We start from the raw sequence: 19,873 nt of genomic DNA on the forward strand, positions 1-19,873 counted from the left end.
CTTGAAATTTTTATTGAAATCACATCAAATTCATGAATTAATTTTGAAAAGAATTGACATCTTCATGACTCCACAAAGATTGTATTGTTACTTTAAATATTATCTTATCCGAAATTGTTTTGTGGATGGTTGTTGCTGGTATATAGGAATGAAACACTTTTTTTTGTATATTGATTCAGCATTCAGAAGACTTGTTATACTCTCATATTAACTATTAACTAGATTGTCCTCGAGAGGCAACATAGTGTGATGATAAACAGCCCAAGGTAAGATCCAGACAGTCACTAACCAGATGTGATCCTGTGCAAATTATTTAAACTCTCTATGCTTTAGTGTCCTCATCTGTAAAATAATGGTAATGATAATACTAATAATACCAATCTTAAAATGGTTTATCAGGATTAAATTAGTTAATACTGGCAAAACAGGCACTCCTGGTATGAACCGCTGATGTTTGTTTAGCTGATTGGGTTATAGAGATGCTGGATTCAGTTTGCTAGTGTTTCATTTGGGATTTTTGAGCTATGTATTAGCTATAATTTTCATTTCTTATACTATCTTTTCTAGTTTTAAAATTATACTAGCATGGAAAAAAATTGGGAGCAGGAAAGCTGTCTTTCCTGCATAAAACAGTTTGTACATAGTATAAGGTTGTTGTATAAGATTTTTCTTTCTTCAACTCATAGTATCACTTAGCTGTAAAATCTTCTAGGCCTTTCAAATTTTTTAATAAATAAATATTGAGCCATTCATTTAATGTCTTTATGTTTATAGGTCTATCAGGTTTTCTGTTTCATCTTGAGTCAACTGAGTAAGAAATATTTTTCGAGAAAATTATCAGTCATCTACCTTCTCAAATTTATTGACTAAACTTGTCTTCAGTGGTCTCTTCCCAGCTGTCCTCCTTTTGTTCCTAACATAGGTATTGCTATTTTCCCTTTCCCTTTCCCTCTGTCTCTCAATTATGTCAGAAGTTTTCTATTTTATTGGTTTTTTTCCACCAAAGAAATGAACTTTGATTTTGTGGATCCTCTGTGTTATATCTTTGTGGATTTTTGTTAGTTAATTTCTCCTCTAGTTGTTATTATTTTCTTCTATTTTCTTTAAGTGCATTCTGTTGTCCTTTCTGTATCATCTTAATCTTCCATACTTAGCTCATTAAATAGACTTTATTCCTTTCTAATGCCAATATCCAAAGAAATAAATTCCCCTGTAATTACTACTGTATCTATTGTGCTGGAGGAACCCAACGCCATCCTCAAGTTCAGGAATGAGGTAGGACTCAGAGAATTTAGAAAAGCTGTTATATTCAGGGTCATGGTTTATTACAATGAATGGGTATAGAATAGAATCAGAAAAAGGAAAAGACAGATAGGACAGAGCTCAGGAGGAACTGGGCACAACTTTCAGTTGTTCTCTCCCTGTAGAGTTGTATAGACAAAACTCAGCTCTCCCATGCTATGTGACAATGTGAACAAGTTTTTATCTACCAGGGAAGTTCATTCAAGCCCTGTGTTCAAGGTCAGACACAGAGGTGCCCCCACGAGACTGACCCTAACTACTCAGTCTCCAATCCCTTTCCTCTCTTCTACGTGAAACTGATACAGTAAGACCAGGGCCCTAGCAAAGACCATAAATCCCATTATTATCACAAATTATCTGGCATGACCCAACACCACAGGTATACAAAGAGATTCTTACTAGGCAGAATATTTCAAGGGTTGATAGTTGGTCAGTCTTTTATTTGGAATGAGCAATCCCACATCTGCTGAGTCAATCCTTTACTATTCACTTATATTTTATGAGTTAGATTTATATTTTTCTTTTCTTTCTTTCTTTCTTTTTTCTTTTTTTTTTTTTTTTAGCAGTTTTTGGCCAGGGCTGATTTGAACCCTGGCATATGGAACTGGTGCCCTACTCCTTTGAGCCACAGGTGCCACCCATTTATAGTTTTATTTTTCAGTTGTATTTATTTTGATCCTATAAATCATATGCTATTTTTTACCTATTAAAAATATAAATAATAGATACTGTATAATATTCTGCCCTTTCTTCACCTGGCTTTTCTCACTTGAAGTTCCTCCATGTCTGTAAAAAAAATCATTTTGAATAAAAAAAAAAAACACAGCTATTTTCTTTCTTTTTTTTTTTTCTAGGCAAGAACTTTAATGAACTGAACAGTTATCAGCATCAGAAACCAATGCAGGAGATACAAAATTATCATCTTATGTCTGAAAATTTCCCACACTGGCAACAGCGTAGGTCCTGCTGAATTCCAAGAGACTGGCCTATTACCTCTACCCTGTGAGGACCCACTGGGACTCTGGTGAACATGATAGTATCTCAGCATAAAGTTCCTTTTCCCTGACAACTGTAGGGAAGGGGAGATGAAGGGAGTGTACCCAAAAGGAAGGGGGGTGAGTCTGGGCACCCTGTGCAGACAGCACTCGCAGGGGTCCCTGAGCCCAGGGCTCAGAACTTCAGGGGAATGACAGGCCAGTGCTTGGGCTGCTTTCCGTCACTGTGCTTGTCAAAGCTCAGCTGCGCCGCAGCCTCCGTGGCCTGGATCTTGGCAGCTCTGTCCTCATACAAGCGCTTCCTCTCGGCTTTGCGTCGCTCGCCCGGCCTCTCGGTCGGGGGTTTGACTGACCTGTGGGGGTTGTAGCGCAGGTCATGGTCGGCACTGACATAGTCATCCAGGCACTGTGCGTCCAGCAGCTGCTGCAGCCGTCGCCCTTCTCTGCGCCTCTCGGTCTCTGCTAAGTACTGGCGGAGCGCCTCCGTGATTTCCATGTTGCTCAGGTCACATTCTATCCCCCTCGTCTGACTCAGCCTCTACTCCCTCATCTCCGGAGGAAGTTTGGTCTTCTTTTGCAGGTACCTGGATCCTCCTGCTAACGTGTCGCTGCTTCCTAGACCTTCTGAAATGTGAACCCCAGTGATGGTCACCGAAAGACTGAGGTCTTAAGACCATCATAAGAGCTTTGGGAAGAAACTGCAGAAGGGAGATGCCAGGAAACTGAAATAGAATTGCATGGCCTTTCTGTAGGCCTTCTGGTGGTTTTGCATCCAAGCCATTGCTTGTTGATAATGTTGCCAATATCTTGCATATGCTGGGTGAGAATACCAAGACTCAGAAACTTTGGATGTTGACGCCTGTGCTGCCATCCTTGTGAAAGTCCAAATGGGCACTGAATCTCGTGAGCACCTAGCCTGTAGATCCTGGGCGGTGGGCGAGAAGGTGCCTGATTTTCATGGGAGACACCGATGGGACGGGGAATGGGCAACACCTATTTTCTTAAGCCCAAGAGTTGGAGGTTGCTGTGAACTGTGATGCCACGCATATCAAGAATGACATAGTGAGACTCTGTCTCAAAATAAATAAAGAAAGAAAAGAAATAAAATCTAGTTTTCATTCTTTTTGATGGCTGCGTTTTATTAAGCAGTTTCATAGTGATAAATGTTGGGGGGGGGTTCCTCCAATTTTTTTCTATTCCAAATAAGCCTGAAATTAAGAAGTGTGTGTGTTTATGTGTGTTTGATTTTACTTATGTTCTAATGTGTTTGTAAGATATATTTCCTAAGATATGTTCCCAAAGTAAAATTATTGGCTCAAATGGTAAGTGCAAATGATACATTCATGTCTAATCTTGATAGATATTGCCCATCGATAAACTGTTTTCTTTAAATATTTCACCAACTTTAACTCCCTAGCAGTGTAAGAGAGTACCTGCTTCCTCACACTCTTGACAATTCAGTGTATTTTAAAACATTTTTATTATACTCAGTGTTTTCTAATACTATATAAATAATACCTTTGTAGCATTTATTTTTACTTCATTCATCATGAGTCAGAGTGAGCATCATTTCACATGTCCGAGTCACTTTTGGTTTCTTATCAGTAAACTGATTTATATATTTTTTGTTCAGATTTCTGGTGACATTGGGTTTCCCTTATTGATCTGAAAGAGTTTTTTATACGGTGGCATTAGCCATTTATATGCATTATGAATTGGAAATATTTTCCCATCTTTTCTGCCTTTTTATTTATTTTGAATTTTGCCACACATTTTATTCACAGTTTATGCAAGTTAATTCATCAATCTTTTATTGCAGAGGGAAAGGCTTTTGAAGATATGAAAATATTCTCTTAATGTTTCTTTGACTAATTTTATTATTTTATTTTTTTAAATTTAAATCTTTGATCCAACTGAAATCTTGGTGTAAAATATAAAGTAGAGCTAACCAGATGTGGCGGCTCACCCCTTTAATCTCCAGAACTTTGGGAAACTGAGGCAGAAGAATTGCGTGAGATCTGGAGTTTGAGATCAGGCTGGGGAACCCCATCTCTATAAAAAATTTTTTGAAATTTAACTGGCCAAGTGGCATACACCAGTAGTCCCAGCTTTTCAGGAAGCTGAGGCAGGAGGATCACTTGAGTGCAGGAGTTCAAAACTGCAGTGAGTTATGATCATGCCACTGCAGTCCAGCCTGGGCAACACAGTGAGGCACTGTCTCAAAAATAATTAAATAAATGAATAAATAGCTAAACCAAATTTTCCCCCAATTTTTGTTCCAAATGGTTATTCATTTATCCTGATGTCATTTTATGTCATCAAATTATCTATTTCTCAATAATTTGAAAAGCTACCTTTGTTGTCGTATAAACTGCCACATGTGTTAGGATCTGCTAATAGTCACTGTTCTCTTTCATTGATCAGTCTATTTAAGTGTGTGTCAGTACTACACTGGAATTTGTGAGTTTTTTTTTTTTTTTTTATGGGGTAGAGGGGAAACTGATAAAAGGCCAGTGTTAACTTCTTCGAGGTATAAACTTTTGATTCAGGTATAACCAATACACAGAAAAATGCACCAATCACAAGTATAAAGCTCAACAATCCCTCACAGTAAGAATACACAGTACAGTATGCCCTCAGCACTGACAACCAGTACTCAGACCAAGAAGCAAAATGTTACAAGTACCTAGAAGCCTTTTGCCAGACTCTGCTCTTTTGATAGCAGAGACTTAATCCTGACTTCTTCTTTTTTTATTAATATTAAATCATAGCTGTGTACATTATACTTCTAATGGGATAATTCCTTGTGCCAGTTTTGAAATTTATGTGAGTTGAATTATTCAGTTTCTACTCCTGTCTAGCTTCTTTCGCTCAACGTTATGTTTACGAGATTCAATCACGTTGTTGCATATAGTTGTCTTTTGTTCAGTCTTTTCAGTCATTTCTGTAAAGTATCCCACTGTATAAATATAGTACCTTTTATTTATTCATTCTACTGTTAATGAATAATTAACGGGCAATTTTCAACTTTTTGCTATTATGAATAGTGCTTATGTGAACATTCTTACATGTTGTTTGATGAACTTATGTTCATATTTCTATTGGATATAGAGTTAGGAGAGGAATTACTTGAGCCATAGGGTAGAATGTGTTCAGCATAAGCAACCAAATGGTTCTTCCACAGGGATTGTGCCAATGTCTAAGAGTTTTCATTGCTCACATTCCTGCCCACACTTGGTTTTTTTTGGCAGAAGCTTTTGGTGGCCACCCGCTTCCCCTCAAACCTTCCCATTTTTGTGCACAACAGCATCTTAAACGTTTTACCTGAGAGTTTCCCTGGCCACCAGAACCTTCTTGACCCAGAACAGACCAGAAGGAGAGGAAATTAACAAGCCTTGACCAGATCTTGACCAGTGATTGACAAGCTGTGATTTGTCCCAGCTCCTTTGGCCTTCAGATAGGATAACTCTGAAGCCCATGTTCTACATTCTACACCTGCTGTCAGAGCCCTCCAGGGGACAGAAGTTCCAGATGGCAAAAGTGATAACATGCTTCTTAATACACTCTGTATGTGTTGCTTTCCCCTCCCTGTCTCACTTTTCCACTTCTCTGGTGGTATTTTAAATGCTGTCTCAGGGTTCACTTCTGTAAGAATCCAGATGAAGCACAGTTTATTCTTTTTCACTTTGGCTATAGTGGGGTAGGAGGTGATTAAGGAGAAAGTATGTCTTAAAAGGTTCCTAACAGGATAGGTGATCATGTTAATTACTCCGCTCTATGGTAAGTTGTAAATCAAATAATAATATAATCCTCTAGTCTTTTTTATTTTTTTCATTTCTAAGATTGATTTGGCTATTCTTGGTTCTTTGCGTTCCCATATTAATTTTAAAATCTACAAAATTACTTAGCTGGGATTTTGTTCAATCTATGGATCAAACTGAGGAGACCATCAAACTTGAGTCTTCGAACTCACAAACACGGCATGTCTCTTCATTTATTATGTTTTAGTTTTTTTACATGTAGGTCTATGTATTTGGTGACATCGAAAATGGTTCTCTTCATTTCATTTCTCAGTTGTGTTTTGCAAGTATATGGAAATAAAATTTATTCTTTTATAATTTGCTGAATCATGCAGTTCTCCTTTTAGCTGCAAATATTAGACATATAATGATACTAGTATTGTTATTTATTTGTGTTATCTATTAATGAAGAACAAACCCAAAATATTGATGAATAACACTATTCGCACTGGGTTTGGGACACTCATTCTTTATACAAAATATTGCTAGGGGGACAATGACCAATTCTCACAATAAACTTATAGGCAGAAGAAAATAGAATGTTGTGTTCTTATACAGCTAAAATCATTGTAAACTTTTAAATCCCCATATAAAAGTGTTATCACTCATCTAACTTTCTCCCTTCGTACTCAATATTCTTTTTTTTTCTTTTTTACAGAAAAAGGAGATTATTTAATGTAAGTGTTCAAGGAAGCATAGACTATTTTAAAGAATGATTCAAAATTATCTCATTCTTTGCCCTTATATTTTTCCTAATGGATGCGATAAAATGTATACACAGGCTGACTGGTGGCTTTCATTCAATTTTAAGACACCCTGTCATGTAGTGTCTGGCTGTTTTCCATGAGTCTGACATTGTAGGGTGTAGCAAAATGCAGAAAGAAGAGTTAGAAACATGACAAGGCTCCTAGTACCACTGGAGAAAAAGAGAAAACATAGCCATACCTGGCGTGAGGACTTTGTCCAGAGTCATAGCTCAGAGAGCACAGTGAGGAGGTGGTGAGCTGGATACAGTGTATGATCCAGAGTGGTGGAAATCTGATGCAAGTGACTGTGACCTGTTAGGATTGGTTCCCCCCTCTCCAAAGAAGTCTAGGACAGGAAGAAGCCTTTCCAGAGTTTTTGGTTTGGGAGGGAAGCTACACATTGAGTGGAAAGCTTGGAAGAATGGGTAGACACAAATAGTATCAGCAACCAGATTTTATTACTTGTTGGAATGGAATTGCCAGCAGTTTGGTGGCTGACAAGTTGGCCATACTAGCAAGATCTCAGGGCCAGGCGGTTGCCACTATGGGAAGGTTTTGAGAAGGTCTTACCAGGGGCCTAAAGCATGACCATCTTAATTCTGCCTGCCAGGTCAGAACTTCACTCTTGGGACAGGCTGAGGGACTCCCATAACCCACAGGAAATATTGTCAGGGGGCACTGTGAGATCTGTCCCTGAAGAATTCTGGAGAGCTTTAAGATCATAATCCAGCATGGTCTGAGTGCTGAGAAAACAATGAGGCAATCACTGAAGGCAACTAAGTTAGGAATAAGGACCATAGAGGTTGCCAGCTATGTTCTCTGATCCAAAAAACCCAGAGCACCACTTGGTGTCCTGGTGACATATTACTACACATATGTCCCTATTAAAGTTGGTCCTTCAGTATTTAAATTTTTTTTGTTTGTTTTAGCCACCCATATTTTATTTAATATATAAAACCTGTAAACAGTGTTTACCATGGAAGAAATAGCTCAAAGAATCTTGTGTTACTGAGCCCTTCTTCTTTTATCCTTTTTATTAAGTCATTTGTACATAGATCATAAATACATTTATGCCATTATGGGATTTGATGTGTTGATTATTTGTACACATTGGAATGCTTACATCCTACTAATCAACATAGCCTTCACCTCATTTACCCAATTACAGCATTAAGGCATTTGTGTTCTACACATGATGGATCCAACTTGTACTTACAATATGCTCTACAGGTGTAGTCTCTCTACTAACCCTGCCTCTATTGACCCACCACCCTCCCTTCTTCTCTCCTTCATCCTAGGCTATAGTTGTGTTTCATTTTTCATATGCAAGTGTGAATGATTATAAATTGGTTTCACAGTAGTATTGAGTACATTGAATTTTTTTTCCATTCCTGAGATACTTTATTAAGAATATTTTCCAGCTCCATCCATATAAACATAAAAGTGGTGAAGTCTCCATTTTTTTTTTTTTTTGCCATTAAAGAAATATTTTATTTTGTCTGTATCACTGAAGATGCTATTACTGTTAGTTTAGTAATATAAAACTACTACATGTTATTTAATTGAAAAATCTTGGGCTAATCTCTGGAGAATTTTCATAGGCAAACTCTTCTGTGTGGGCTGGATCAGTAAACACTCCAATAAAATCAATTTCCAGGAAGAATGGACCATCCACTTTAACAGCCAAGGTAAATCCTATAAACGAGATCTTGTCAAGCAGAAGCTGAGACTGAACATCCTGGATTCTTCCTTGATTTGAGAAGAAAATTTTGGAAAAAGGAATCTTGACCCCCTGCCAGTAGAGCCCCCCACGGGTGAACATGAAGTAACTGTACATTTGATTCTTCCTCTGGATAAAATCTGAGTCCTCCTTGATATTCACTATTCAGGGTCCACCATCCCCACGGACCCGGAGATACAGAGTGCTAAACTGGGACCAATCATAAGACTTCCTCCTCTCAAAAGAGCCCCTTGGTGTCCTGTATATCATTGCACAGTATCCACTTCAGCTACTATCTCCATCATAAGGACCGTCAGAACTCATAGAGTTCCATAGAGCAGTGCACTTTGGTTATTCTTTCCCATTTTTAAGAATACTTCACTTCTGCCTCCAATTGTCTTATCAGAAGTATCTATCCACTTATCTAAATCTTCTTTCCCATGGAACTGCCAGACGACCTTGGCTTGTTCCAACAAGACCTCACTCAATGATTCACATTTTTTCCTCTTTGAGCATTTGGGAGCATCCAAAAGCTTTGTCTTCAATGTCAGAGATCCTTTCTTCTGCCTGCTCCATTCTGTTACTGAGGGATTCTACTGTATTGCTCGGATCTTTGAGGGCTGCAAATTTTGGCCTCAAAGTATCAAAACCTTTGGTGATTTTGTCTTTGACTTCGTTGAATTCTTTTTTTTTTAATTACATCAAAGCTGTGTACATTAATGTGATCGTGGGGCACCATACACTGGTTTTATATACCATTTGACATATTTTCATCACACTGGTTAACATAGCCTTCCTAGCATTTTCTTAGTTATTGTGTTAAGACATTTATATTCTACATTTACTAAGTTTCACATGTACCCTTGTAAGATGCACCATAGGTGTAATCCCACCAATCACCCTCCCTCCCCCCTCCTTCCTATCCCTCTCCTCCTTCCCCATATTCTTAGGTTATAACTGGGCTATAGCTTTCATATGAAAGCCATAAATTAGTTTCATAGTAGGGCTATGGATACTTTTTCTTCCATCCTTGAGATACTTTACTAAGAAGAATATGTTCCAGCTCCATCCATGTAAACATGAAAGAGGTAAAGTCTCCATCTTTCTTTAAGGCTGCATAATATTCCATGGTGTACATATACCACAATTTATTAATCCTGTATTTGTTGAATTCTTGAGACATCTTTTGAATTACTGCTTGAAATTCTAATTCCATTTTTACCTCCATTCTGTTGATCTTATTTGCTATCCAAATTCTGAACTTGATTTCTGACATGTCAGCCATTTGTTTATGAATGGGATCTTGTGCTGTGTCTGCCATATCATTCCTTGGGGGAGTGGATCTACTCTGATTATTCATGTTGCCAGAGTTTGCCCACTGATTCCACCTCACGATTGTTTTTCACCATTGGCTAGATGGGCAGGTAAGGTGAAATTGGATTGGGAGTTTCTGGAGTTGTGGTTAACCAGCCCTTTGTCAAGGATCTTGGATGGATGACTGCAGCTTTTTCCCTTTAGCTTTGCAAAGGACCTGTACAGTATTACAATCTGAGGCTGACAAAATCTGCTTGGTGTGGTGGAGTTAGGTGGCTCTGTCTTGTATTCAGCTGGTTCTTGTTCAATCCTAGTGGATCAGTGACTCTGGTGAAGTCTTAACTGTGGAGAAATACAAGCAACTAAGATGACACCCCACACCCGCATGGACAAAAACTGGAAGAGGAAAATCAACCCTTCCCATTACCACACAACCAGAGTACCACCTCAGACGGTCCTTTGGTGATTGGCCCAAATTGGGAGTTCCAAACCAATTGACCCGGTGAGTACCAACTCTCAAGTGGGAGAGTTTGAAAGGTCTCCCGCAACTAGATGGCAGAGGTCTCCTGGCTGCTCAAATTTGGCTCACTGAAGTGTCTGTGGAGTCTGAAAGGCCTGCCTGGTAGCAGAGTTGGACTAGGAGGCTGTATCTCTTTCTCCACTTAGCTCCTCTTTCACGTCCAGTCACTGGTGACCCCACAGGGCTGAGGTCCTTCTCCCTCCAATGAGCAGATGTGCCTGGGCTTTGTGCCTGTCAGAGACAAAGGAAGGTCAATGCCCCTGCAGCCCGGCCACTACCCTCTGCTACTAGCTGGCTAGAGGAGTGAGGCCTGTCAGCCTTGCATACTCAGTAGCCACTGGAGAGTGTTCCACTTGGACTCAGTCTAATCCTGAGGGTAACAAGTTAGCAAAAGCTTTCTCTCTCAGCCACCCCACCTTTGCCCCTGCCACTCTGCAGCACCAGTATCCCTATAGAGTGAGTTATGGTTTCCTCTGGCAGTTCTCAGAGTTGGGGAGGTGTCTCTCCAAGATTAGATGCCAGTGGGATCACTCTATTGTTGCTGGATCTTTGTGGGAAGTGACCCTGTGCAGCTCCCAGGCGACTGCCAGCCAGGTAGTTTTGGCTACAGGAGCAGCTCTGCAAGTGCAGCACCTGGATCCAGCAGCAGGGCAGGGGACACTGCACATGGTTCTGGCAGTGCCTGGTGCCCAGTGACTTCTGCAAGGAGAGTGCTTGGCTCACAACTCTGGCCAGGCAGGGGCATGGCGCAGAGGCAGGGTGGGCACAAGGGCAGGGCATGGGAGATGTGGCTCTAGTAGGCTCTGGCCAGGTGGGGGGTAGAGTGCTTGGTTTGGTGAGGGGGGTGCTGCTCTTAAGCCTCCTCCCATAGTCTCTGCAGGGGTTAGGCTTCTAACTCATCAGGCAAAGAGGGAAGTGTGGACTGGAAGTTCAGAATGGCAGGGAAAACATTAGTTCATGAACTAATGAGAATTAGTTAATAAATTTTCTGTCTGGCAAGGGAGTGTTCAGAGTCACAACAGGGTCCCTCTGGAGAAGCAGACCCCACTTCCTACAGCTTTCACCCATAGAGTGAGACAAGAGGTCCTCAGTTCACCACTCACCTATAGAAACCCTACAAAAGCAAGCGAAGAGAAAAAGAAAAAAAAACTTTCTTGGGGGAGGGGAAAGACACTTTTCCTTTGAGATGAATTTTGTACCTGAAGTTTGCTTTCTTGGAGTCGCAGCTTGCCTCAGCAGGGGTGCCCTGCAGTTAGCACTCTTCTCTCTCATCTTGGCTCCCAGTCTTCAGCTTAATTTGGTACTTTCTGGACATTATCCTTCCTTCCGAATGGGAGCTTCTAAGGCTGGCTACAGTTGGCCATCCTGCCCCTATTTTTAAATTTTTATTTTTTCTTTACTTTATTTTTTTTCCCTTCTTTTCTATATTCCTGAGGTTGCTGCAATTTTGGCTATTTGAGCTTTTTTTGTTTTGTTTTTTGTGCTTTTGCTAATTTGTTTGTTTGCTTTTATTATTAACTTCCATTCATACTTTCGTCAAGAGCAAGGACTTGTGTATTTTTGGTCACAAGGAAGAGTTTGGCTATGCTGAGGATGGTAAGGAGCTACTGACTTTGAAGAACCCTCTTAGCAGAGCCCCTCAAAATCCTTGAACTGTAGGAGTGGCCTTAACCCCATGTCAAGCAATACCATTTCATTTATCACTCTCATTCTGTCGTCCTGTCCTAATTCTCTCCTGTTCTTCAATTCTTCTCCTTCATACCCCTTCCACTTTTTGTTGTTTTCTTTTTCTTTTCTTTTTCTCTTTCCCCCTATTTCTTCTTGGTTTATTTGCCTCTTGTATCTCTCTGCTTGTGCTTTACCCTTCTCTTCCATATGATGTAAGCTCTGAGACAAGGTAATTTGAAGCAAAGGAGGAAGCAAGAAGGAAAAAGGAGGGCAACGCGGTGAATAAGTGGAAAGAACATGTGAGGAGGAACCAACAGAAAAATTGGGGCAACATGAAAAACCAAAACAGAACAACTTCCCGAAGGGACCATGAGGCAGCTACTGAAGAAGCCTCCACCCATAAAGAATTAAGGACTTGACAGGAAGATAATTTAAAAAGTGGATGATAAACACAATAAATGTAATGGAAGAGAATATGGAAATCCAGAACCAAAAGTCAGTCGAGAGATATGTAGAATATACAAAGGATATGGCAGAGCTTAGGGAAATGAAGGATAAAATCAGGGAATGTAAAGATGCAGTAGAAAGTGTCAAAAATAGGTAAGACCATGGAGAATAAAGAACCTCAGAGCTAGAGGAGAAAGTTTTCAAATTAACCCAGATAGTTAAAAAGCCAGAAAAGAACAGAGAAAGCAGAACATGTGCTTAGAGAATCATGAGACTCCATGAAGCACTCAAACATACGTATAATAAGAATTCCCAAAGGAGAAAAAGATTGTCTCAAAGGAATGGAAGCTCTACTGGAGCCTATCATAAAAGAAAATTTCTGAAGTTTGACTGAAGACCCTGAAACACTCCTTTCACATGGATATTGAACCTCAAGTCATCTCAACTCAAACAGAGCCTCTTCAAGACACATTTCAATGAATCTGTCCAAAATCAAGATGAAAGAAAAAATTCTGCAACCAGCTAGGAGTAAGCACCAACTGAACTACAGAGGCAGAGCCATTAGGAGGACAACAGATGTTTCAACTTAAACCTTCCAAGCCAGAGAGCATGGTCATCCACCTTCAACATTCTTAAAACAATTTTTCAGCCCAGAATTCTGTATCCTGCTAAACTAAACTTCAAAATCGATGGAGAAATCAAATCTTTTGTGGATACAAGCACTGAAGAAATTTGCCACAACAAGACCAGCTATACAGGAAATACAAATACTATTCGAAGCACTGACCACCACAATGGACCACCACCAAAGTAAACACTCAGAAGCTAAAGGTCAAAACTTAGCTTTCACAATGGCGCAAAGGATAAAACGACACAATGGACTTTCACAAAATAAGATGAACAGAACTCCACGACACTTATCAATTCTCTCAAAAAATGTCAATGGACTGAATTGACCACTGAAGAGACACAGGCTGGCTAATAGGATAAAAAAATCACAAGCCATCCATATGCTGTCTCTAGGAGACACCTAGCCTTGAAGGAAAAATCAAGACTCAAGGTTAAGGGATGGAAAACAGTATTTTAAGCCAATGGAAAACAGAAGAAAAGAGGGGTTGCAATCGTATTTTCAGATACAAGTGGATTTAAGGCAACTGAAACTAAGAAAGACAAAGGTGGACACTTTATATGGTCAAAGGAACAAGACAAGAAGACATTTAAATTTTAAATATTGATGCACCCAACTTAAATGCTCCCAGATTTATGAAACAGACACTGATGAGTCTGAACAATATGACATCCCATAACACCATAATAGTGGAGGACTTTAACACCCCTCTGACAGAACTGGACAGATCCTATAAACAGAAATTAAACAAAGATACAAAGAAATTATATGTGACCCTAGAACAAAAGGAACTGATAGATATATACAGAACACACCATCCCAAAGCTACAGAACGTACATTTTTCTCATCTACCCATGGTACATACTCCAAAATAGACCACATCCTCAGATGCAAATCAAACCTCAGCAAAATTAAAATAATAGCAATTATACCCTTTATCTTCTCAGAACACAAGGCAAGAAAAGTGGAACTCAACTCCAACAAAAACATTCAGCCCTACTCAAAGACATGGAAATTAAACTATCTTAAGCTGAATGATAGCTGGGTTCGGGAAAAGATAAAAGAGAAAATAGTTAAATTCCTCAAACATAAGAACAATAAAGACACAAGTTACCAAAACCTGTGGAATACAGAAAAAGCAGTCTTATGAGGGAAATTTGTCTCATTAGATATCTACATTCAAAAAACAGGACAGCATCAACAAACTAGGGAACCATCTTATGGAATTGGAAAAAGAAGAACAATCTAATACCAAACACAGCAGAAGATAAATAAATAAATTTAAATCAGAGATCAATGAAAGTGAAAAGAAAAGAATCATCAAAAAATGTAATGAAACAAAAAGTTGGTTTTTTGAAAAAATAAATAAAATCAATAAACCATTGGCCAGATTAACTAGAAACAGAAAAGTAAACTCTCTAATAACCTTAACCACAAATGATAAAGGGGAAATAACAACAGATGCCGCACAGATACAAGAGATCATCTCTGAGTACAAGAAACTCTATGCCCAGAAATTTGACAATGTTGAGGAAATGGATCAATACCTGGAATCACTCCTTCTCCCTAGACTTAAGCAAGAAGAAATAGATCTCTTGAATAGACCAATTTCAAGGACTGAGATTGAAGAAACAATAAAAAATATCTCCCAACAACAACAGAAAAGCTCTGAGCCAGATGCCTTCACACCAGAATTCTATTAAACCTTCAGAGAAAAGCTTATACCTATACTGCAGAAATTATTCCAAAAAATTGAGAAGGAAGGAATCTTCCCCAACAGGTTCTATGAAGCAAACATCACCCTGATACCAAAATCAGGAAAAGACCCAACTAAAAAGAATTTCAAACCAATCTCACTAGTGACTATAGAGGCAAAAATTTTCAACAAAATCCTAGCCAATAGATTACAGCTATACATTAAAAAAATCATTCGTCAAAATCAAGTAGGTTTCATTCTAGGGATGCAAGGCTACTTTAACATATGCAAGTCCATAAACGTAATTTACCATATCAACAGAAGCAAAAACAAAAACTATATGGTCCTCTCAATAGATGCAGAAAAAGCATTTGATAAAATTCAGCATCCTTTGCTAATTAGAACACTTAAGAATATAGGCATGGGGGCACATTTCTTGAACGGATTAAAGCTATCTATGATAAACCTACAGCTAATATTTTACTGAATGGAATAAAACTAAAAGCTTTTCCATTTAGAATTGGAAGCAGACAAGGTTTTACCCTATTGCCACTACTATTCAATAGCATGCTGGAAGTTCTTGTCAATACAATCAGACAAGAGAAGGAAATAAAGGGCATCAAAATGGGGGCAAAGGAGGTCAAACACTCACTCTTTGCCAACAATATGATCCTTTACTTAGAGAATCCTAAAGACTCAACTACAAGACTCCTGGAAGTGATCAAAAAATACAGTAATGTCAGGCGGCACCTGTGGCTCAAAGGCGAGTAGGGCGCTGGCCCCATATACCACAGGTGGTGGGTTCAAACCCAGCCCCAGCCAAAAACAAACAAACAAACAAAAAAACAGTAATGCCTAGGGATATAAAAATCAATGTCCACAAATCAGTAGCCTTTGTATATGTCAATAACAGCCAAGATGAGAAGCTAATCAAAGACACAGTTCCCTTCACAGTAGCCTCAAAAAAAAAAAAAAAAAAAAAGAAAGAAAGAAAAAGAAATACCTAGGAATATACCTAACAAAAGATGTGTAGGACATCTACAAAGAGATTTATGAAACCCTAAGAAAAGAAATAGTAGATGATATAAAACAAATGGAAGAACATAGCATGCTCATGGCTGGGAAGAATCAACATTCTGAAAATGTCTGTACTACCCAATGCAATCTACAGATTCTATGCAATCCCCCATTAAAATACCATCACCATACCATCAAGAATTGGAAAAAATAATTCTTCATTTTGTATGGAACCAGAAAAAAATCCCCATATAGCCAAGGTAATTCTTGGTAATAAAAACAATAACAGGGCTATCTCCCTCCCAGATTTTAGGCTACACTACAAGGTCGTAGCAATCAAAACAGCATGGTATTGGCACAAAAATAGAAACAAACACATCTGGAACTGAATAGAAAACGATGAGATGAAACTAACTTCTTACAGTCACCTGATCTGTGATAAATCAAATAAGAACATACAGTGGGGAAAAGAATCCCTATTCAATAAATGGTGTTGGGAGAACTGGATAACCACATGTAAAAAGCTGTTACTGGACCCACATCTCTTACGGCCTACAAAAATTGATTCAAGATGGATAAAAGATTTAAATCTAAGGCATGAAACAATAAATATCCTTGAAGAAAGTGTAGGGGAAACACTTGAAGATATCAGTCTGGGAAAAGATTTTATGAAGAAGACTTCCATGACAATTACAACAACACCAACAAAAGTAAACAAATGGGACTTAATTAAACTGAAGAGCTTCTGTACAGCTAAGGAAATAATAACCAAAGCAACAACCTTCTGAGTGGGAAAAGTTATTTGCATGTTATGAATCAGACAAAAGCTTGATGACTAGGATCTATAGAGAACTCAAATTAATCAACATAAAAAGACCCAACAATCCTATTTATCACTGGGCAGAAGAGTTGAATAGAACCTTTTCTAAAGAAGAGAGATGAAAGGTGAACAGCCATATGAAAAAATGCTCATCATCTCTAATCATCAGAGAAATGCAAATCAAAACTACCCTGAGATAACACCTGACCCCAGTGAGAGTGGCCCACATCACAAACTCTCAAAGCTGCAGATGCTGGCGTGGATGTAGAGAGAAGGGAACACCTTTACACTGCTGGTGGGACTGCAAACTAATAAAACCTTTTTGGAAAGAAGTATGGAGAATTCTCAAAGAACTCAAATTAGTCCTCCCATTTGACCCTGCAATCTCATTACTAGGCATCTACCCAGAAGAAAAAAAAAAACCCTTTTATCATAAGGACATTTGCACTACACTGTTTATGGCAGCTCAATTTACAATCGCCAAAATGTGGAAACAGCCTAAATGTTCACAACCTGGCAATGGATTAACAAGCTGTGGTATATGTATACCATGGAATACTATTCAGCCATTTAAAAAGATGGAGACTTTACATCTTTTGTATTAACCAGGATAGAGATGGAGCACATTCTTTCTAGTAAAGCAGCACAAGAATGGAGAAAAAAGAATCCAGTGCACTAATCCCAATCTGAAGGCAGTAGATGAGCTATTACAAGGGGTGGGTCTTGGGATTGAGAGGGGAGTGAGGGGAATGGGGGTCATGGTGTATGGCACACCTCTTGGGGATGGGACAGAAGTATGAGAGGGACTTAATCTAACAAATGCAGTCAGTGTAACCCAATTCTTTGTACCCTCAATGAATTCCAAACAATGAAAAAATAAGTAAGTAAATAAATAAATATTTAAAAAAAGAAATGTGACATGCAGTTTGGAAATAATTGCTTTGCAGATTTCTAAGCAAGTATTATTTCCAATTATTTAAATGATAAATAATTATCATTTAAAGGCTGGTATTTAGAAACATCCATAGATAATTCAATATCTCTGTGTCGCTGGTAGGGAGGATGTCAACCTGAGTTAATTTTCTCGCTTATCAGATATGTGGGACACAATGACATTAAAATGGTTGAAGAAAGTCATCCAGAAAGCATATTTTAAGAAATCAAGCAAATCTTTAAGGAGCTTAGGAATTGATTTCCTGCAGCAATAGACTCCAAAGAATAAATGATAATTGTCACCGATCATTTTCCAGTATAAACCCAGACATTTCCCATTGTTATCCTTTGTCCTGATATATCCCAGCTGTCCAATTTTGATTGAAGTCAAATCTTGTGGAGAGAAAAATGCTTTAAGGTGATTCTGGCTTACTCATTTATCCGTTCCCTGTTCTCTATGTTATCGTTACTGTTGCAGATTTTACAGGTTCTCACTGATATCAATATTCTTTCATCAGATAATATACCTTATTATACTTAGGCTATGTATTTCTTTATCCTGAATACTATGTTTAAGTTATAATATTGCTTAAAGTTTTAAAACATAAATCATTTTTATTGAAGCATATCATATACTAATAATATTATCATTAAATTTGCCATTTATAAAAGAACCAATACAGAGGGTGCCAAAAATACTTTAAGAAAGGAAAAAACTGTGTTAAAATTGTGATACTTGATATATACTAATAGCAAAAGATGAATACAAGTCACATGTGGGTACCTGTTGTCATTGCTGAAGTCCAATGTGACTTGAGTATTACTATTTTAATATAGTTTTCCTTAAAATGTGTATATGTGTGTGTATGTATATATATATATATATATATTTGTCATTGTCTCTATGTAACACTTAGGAAAGAATATATAAGTAGAACACACATGGAGCTTATGTAGTAGCTATATTCATTTCCTTATTTTATTTTTCCTTCTCTTTTTACACATATCCTTAAATACTGATACTTTGTTTCTATAAGAGATATTCAGAAAAGTAGGATGAACTCTAAGTTATGAAGTATAACAATATAACACCATCCATAAATCTATGACTTCACATAGAATGAAAACATTTCTAACCCTGAGGAAAATATTGGACTGCTGGAGGCCAGTTCTTTTGCCCCACCACAGAGGTGATCACTCTTCTGGAAGATTCTTTTCTAATCCCTGTGCTTTTCTTTATGGGAGAGAGAAAGTAAGTCAGGGGAGGGAAGGAAGAGAAGAAAGAGTGAGAGAGAGGTGTAGATATAGATACACATAAAAATATGTTATTTTGTTGTATTTATTTTTAAGCTTTATAAAAATGGATAACATGGTGAAATAGTTACCTCGAAGTCCATCATGATCAGTAAAAACTACTCAATAAATATTTGTTAAACTAAATTGCTAAAATTACTTGCATAGTTGACAATAATGCTATTCTATAAAATCTCTAAATAATATCTGTTACCACATATCAATGGCTCTTTGATTTAAAGTGGTGGAAGATAAGCTAATTGTGCTTTTTATGTACCCATATATTTTCCAGTAACATGACACTGTCCAGATATTTAGAAATGGATATTTTGGTAAGAAAGAGCTTACTGAACTAGGTAAGCACGAAGTGTATACAACTTAAGTTTTCTGAACCTTGGAGAAGGAAGATTAATTTTTTATAAATAATTTTTCACAGCTCTGCTTTTTGTATGCATGCAGTTATCTTAATTGTTGTATTACCAGTTTTCTTCGCTAGATGGCGATATGAGGCGTAATAATAAATGCTCTCAAAAAGGAAAAATACAGCTTGTAAAATGTCATCTTAAAGGTGATAATCATCCATGCAGTAAATATTCTATTCCCATTCTTGACTGCCTCTGAATTACCCACCCCTGTAAACTCAGCCCAAGCATCTTCTTCTACTTGGTAAGAGTTAGCTATTTCTTTCTTTGTGCCACCACTGAACTTTGTGTTAACCAAATCTATGATTCAGTCCAGATGTAGTGTAATAGTTTATATATTTTCTCCCTTACTTAACTGAGGCTGAGAGCTTCCTGAAAAATCAGTCTCAGGAAGAAATGTTTGCTGGGATTGATGATGAGTAGTTTATTCATTAATATTTCATCATTGAACTGAGCGGACTCCTTCATTTATTCACTCATTCATTTGGTCATTTTTTCACTCATTGACCAAGTATTCATCAAGCACTTAGTTTGCCCAATGCTGTTAGGCA

The 19,873-nt window shown here is 38.1% G+C and overlaps 2 pseudogenes; both read right to left on the minus strand.

Annotated features, from left to right (window-relative positions):
• Positions 1-2,472: 2,472 nt before the first annotated feature.
• On the minus strand, positions 2,473-5,776 carry LOC128566519 (gem-associated protein 8-like; annotated as a pseudogene).
• Positions 5,777-8,386: 2,610 nt separating this feature from the next.
• On the minus strand, positions 8,387-11,142 carry LOC128566520 (complex I intermediate-associated protein 30, mitochondrial-like; annotated as a pseudogene).
• Between the last annotated feature and the right edge of the window lie 8,731 nt (positions 11,143-19,873).

This window comes from Nycticebus coucang, chromosome 15 (assembly GCF_027406575.1).
Source record: "Nycticebus coucang isolate mNycCou1 chromosome 15, mNycCou1.pri, whole genome shotgun sequence".
Taxonomy (NCBI): domain Eukaryota; kingdom Metazoa; phylum Chordata; class Mammalia; order Primates; family Lorisidae; genus Nycticebus; species Nycticebus coucang.